Below are 5,259 nucleotides of genomic sequence, written 5' to 3'. Positions count from 1 at the left end.
CCTTTGCCGCCAATAACAGCTCTGTTCCTCCTGCCCATGAGGGGTAAACCAAGAGGACAGCACTGAATGACGAAGTTACCCACCTTTATTATTATTATTTCTCTCTTTCCGTTTTTGTTTGTTCTCTATTTTGCCCCTTAAATAAAATGAGTCATGGGATAAGGTGGACAGGTTGAGGATGGTGATTCATATGATCATACATTTAGGAAGAGGAGACTTTTTGGCTTGGTCTATTGCTGTTTTTTTCTTTGTACAAGACGACAAAACAAAAAACAAAAAGTGTGAACGTTTCTTGGGGTGGGCCGTTAGCCATTTTAAACTTTTTCATGTAAATAAGATTTCTAAAATTTGGGTTATATAGATTTGTACGAAAATAAAGTTATAAAATGTTTTTAAAAAAATACATCATTATATCATGATATTGTTTAACAGAGGGAAAAGAGAGAACGTGTTATTCCAGGGAAAGAGACCAGATCAGTAAAAAGCCACTGTTTAAGTGGACCGATGAAGTGTCAGGCAGAAGCGGCCTTCCAAATGCCTCAGTGTGCTGTTATCCCAAGCACGGCTGGTAAAAGCTATATAAAAAACGCACCTGTAGGACAGTAGAGCGCCTTGCGCCCGATGGAGCCGCCAGGATTCAGTGCTCACGTACTCCACAGGCCTTCATACCTCTGTCAGTGCTGTTTCCTTCAACACACAGAAGGCCACTTTCCCAAACTCCATAGTTTCCATCTTTAGTTACTCTCTCTCTTTCTCTCTCTGTTCTTGTTTGTTCTCATTTTATTCATCTTTGTGGATGTTGATTCAACCTGGTTTGAAAAAAAAAATAAATAGATGAGACTTGCTGTTTGCGAAGTACACAAAATCATACTCGAGCAGTGCAAGGATGCGTTTGTTGTGTAACGTTCTGTTTCATCCTCTGTATATGATATAATTTATTAAAGAGTTTTCATGGAAACATTACGAGCTGTAATATTCCACATTAAACAAGAGCAATGTTTGTTTTCTCAGAGATTTTTACATTGATATTTATTTTAATTTTAAAATAAATTAAAAAAATTAAAACACTCATGACAGTTGTGGTTTGTTTTTCTTTCTACTCTGGTTCATTTGTGCAGCACCAAATTAATGATTTTAAACTGGTTGCAACATTTAAATCACCATTTTTTCATTATATTATAATAAACATTTTACTAGTGAGCCTTTTTTGAGGGCTCTCAAAAGTTGAACAGTCATGACTTGAAAATAAAATGCTCAAGCAGACTAACCGAATAAGTCAAAAGTTGAACAGTGTACCTACGTCCTTTTTACAAAACCTATAAGATGAATACAAACAGAAAATTAGCAAAGTTATTAGTTTTATATTGTTTCATTATTTGCTCTGTCATTAAAGAATGACAGCACTGAAATAAAACTTCACTACAGTCTGGGAGGAAAGCCAACTTGTTTTCTGCCATGTTTCATATTAACTTCTAATTTCACATGATTAGAAATGGCATCACCAATGAAATAAACATAAATTCTAACAGATAGCTTTCTAGGTATTATAGACCTCTGAACATTAAAACAAGTACAATTTTGTCAACCTATGAATTGCTTCTAGTCTCTGCATGTTAAACTGGCATGACATTTTTAAATCAAGAAAGTGATCAGCTATCAGAATTAAATGTTGATTCTTTCAGCCATGGGATTCAAAGGGTTAACATTGTCCTTATGCAGGGCACTTGACTTTAGGTTGCTCGATGGGCACTGACCCTCTCAAGATACGCTCTACATAAGTAGGATGGAGGCATTTAACTGCGATCAATCAGGATCAACCTCAATAAGCAGTGAGGCATTTTATGTTGCTTTGTTGCCAAAAGTTGATATTTAGAAAAAACGTGCAAATATTAAGATACATTTTCCATTAAATTTACTGTTGGCTATGACTGAAAGTGCATAGAGCACATCTACCAAACTTCTTGTCTGAAACATTGTGGTACATGCACATGCCGTACGCGACATATTATAAAATGAGAGTCATTTTAAAACCCAGAAAATATTTCTCACGTTTACACGTTCAAAACGACCGCGTTGACGCGAAAACCAATGAATTTGAATGCAGTCTTACTTGTATGCCTTCAGAGAAACGAGGGCGCCGCCATCTTTAGAATATTGTCTTTTAACTTCTGTTTTTGCGGTCGCTCTTTATATTTCTATGGCGCTGCTGTCCAGCTTTTGAAGTGGATTTACTTAATGTAAAGTTAACGAAAGTTATCATGAGGGCTGTAATGTTTAAAGCAGATGACTTAACAAATGTCAGTCGACCGGGAAGATTTTAAAACGAGCCGTTCATTCATAAACACGCAAAATCACTGTGAAAATACAGACCGGAAGTCAAAAGACAACGAGCGCAGCGGTGAAAAGAGGCGGGGCTACATAAAGCACAACGCTCATGTAAACAAACAGACGTTCTTTTCACGTTCCGCCAGATTCGAAATGAGGACAATATTTCAGTGCAAAATATACGTTTTTATTCTCGCAAAGCAAGCGACTCAATTCAGAAGACTGGGAATAACGTATACGATTCACATGGACTACTGTGATTATGTTTTGGAGCTTGATACTTACAACGATCATCCTTCGTCCTTGTTTTTCACGAAAAAAAACGTTAGAGCAACATGAGGGTGAGTAAATTACATTTGTAAGCTGCTGGATATTTCGTATCAATTAAATTAATAAATTATGCTTGCGTTGGAACATTAAAACAAGAAAGGGTTTATGACAGCGAATTTTAATTTTTTTAGGCAATTTGGTCTGATCACTTGCACATCACTGCTTTAATGAATCTTTTGTTTCAAATCAGTGAATCGGAACGCGTGTCAAACTCACGTGCTTTCAGGACACGCCTCTTCGCTGCGTCAATCTAGTGATTGACCCAAAGCTCATCGTTCTGAAAAGCAAAAAAAGTAAATAAAATACGATAAAATACATGGATTTCTCGGCGACGTCATCACTGCTTGCGCACGCATCCAGGAGGCAGAAAGACCCGCGGTCTTCGTACTGGAGTAAAGGGTTTAGGCTAGTAGCATAGGCTACAGTTAGTGGTGGTGTTGTCGCTAAGTCAAAATACCAAGGAGTTGTTGCGTAATTTATTTACATGCAGGCCTATCTGTTGTGTTTTATCTGCTCATTTAAATTATACATGTTGCAAGTAATTCCAAATCTAGGCAAATGGAAGAGTGGGACAGAAGGAGGAAGTTGTATGTTATTCTTTCTATTCATAATTTGACGAGCTGCACATGACCACATAGCACGTAGTTGTATGCATCAAGGGATTTGTACGCTCTAATAATTTCTCTTGTAAGTTATACACACTTGCTTGAATAAGATAATTATGGCTATATATCAGGCCATACAATTGCTGGCCACTTCTTGTCATCCACAATCCAAAGATCGTCATGTATTGCGTAGGGATCCGGCAAGATCTCACCAGAGTAAGTTTTATTTATTATTTTTGCCGAGTAGTTTCTCACCTATATTTAACAGCGCTTCGTCAGAAGTATAAATACAACAGCCGTTTTTTAAATCCTATCCAATGGTTGAAAGGAAAGGAGTAAACACGGTCACTAGTAGGTTGTGACGGCTGTCAATCAAAATGTGGAGCGGTGATTCGTTCCATGTGTTTCCTGCACTGATCTATATAGAATGTCATATAGATCAGTCGTTTCTGTCAGAAAACAAATAGATAAGTTGGTCAATTTAAATTTAACAGAATTTATCAACTTGCCTGCTGTGGTTGTTTTAATTCACATCCTTTCTAAAAAATGTAATATATTCTTAATATATAAGACTGTCAATGATCTAATTTCATGTTTTATATTTTATTTGTTACATTACTAACTTAGTCTAACATGATAATTCATACATACATCACAGTATGTCCGGATTTTGATTCGTAAACAGTTGGACGTTTTACATAATGTTATATTAATATGAAACACAAACAGATCCAACTCTGAAATTGCAATTTATTATTGAGTCAACAAGAAATTACAAACAATGCGAAATCTACGTTAATTACAATGTTCTTTTACAGAACTCGGCATAACAGCTAGCGGTTTTCTGCCTCCTGGATGCGCGCGCATCCGGTATTGTTTGTATACAAGAAACCCGTGTATAAAATAACAAAAATCGTTCTGAAAAGCGCGGTGTGCTCTGATTGGCCAGTGATCCAGTGCGATTGACCCAAAAACCGGAAATGTCACGCCCCTTACCATATTTGGAACATCAGCTCCGAAAGCAATCATGACAGGTGAAGATGTCGGAAATTACCTTATCAATTCGATCCCGAATCTCTGACCTGGACAATGCAGATAACCAAGCTGATCGATCAACTTTGCCAGCGTGACTGGAACAGAACGTATCAGATTGGTAAGGTACTACTGATTATAATGACTTTACTGTCTTTTTACGCGTCGAGCCACGGGGGAGAACACCATGTAAACATGAAACCATGTCTGCATTTGTGATCGTAGAAACAACAAAGCAAGCGCTACTCTACTGCTCAAAACTCGCGTTTGAATAGTCAATAGAAAATTCTTAAAATATGAAAACATACTTACTGTGTCTGTGAGTCAGAAGCGTTTGGCAACGATAAACAGAGTATCTCCACGACATGGCGGCGCCGGCGACAACAACAATACTGATTTGAAACAAAAGCTTCATTAAAGCAGTGACGTGCAAGGGATCAGCCCAAATTGCCAAATTATTTTAAATAATATAAATGAAAACTATTGTACAATATATTGTATTACTTAAAAAATGTGAAGAATTTGAATGGAAATTAAATTTAGCCATAAAAGAATAAATAAATGTGTTAGTCTGTTTGTCTTTCTGATATAAATATTGCAATGTAAAATAATATTGTCATCAATAATTTCAATAATAAAGACCTGTTCATGAAACCAATGCATGCCCTTGCATTCAAAGGCATCCTATACATGAGATTGATTTACACACACACACACACACACACACACACACACACACACACACACACGTCTGGTTCACTATCTTTGTGGGGACTCTCCATAGACTTAATGGTTTTTATACTGTACAAACTGTATATTCTATCTCCTTACACTAACCCTACCCATCACAGAAAACTTTCTGCATTTTTACATTTTCAAAAAAACTCATTCTATATGATTTATAAGCTTGTGTACCCATGTGGACCTCAATTTAGGTCCCCACTGTGACACGAGTCCCCATGAGTCT

This window comes from Squalius cephalus (assembly GCF_949319135.1).
Source record: "Squalius cephalus genome assembly, chromosome: 4".
Taxonomy (NCBI): domain Eukaryota; kingdom Metazoa; phylum Chordata; class Actinopteri; order Cypriniformes; family Leuciscidae; genus Squalius; species Squalius cephalus.
Note: the sequence above shows the minus strand (reverse complement) of the source record.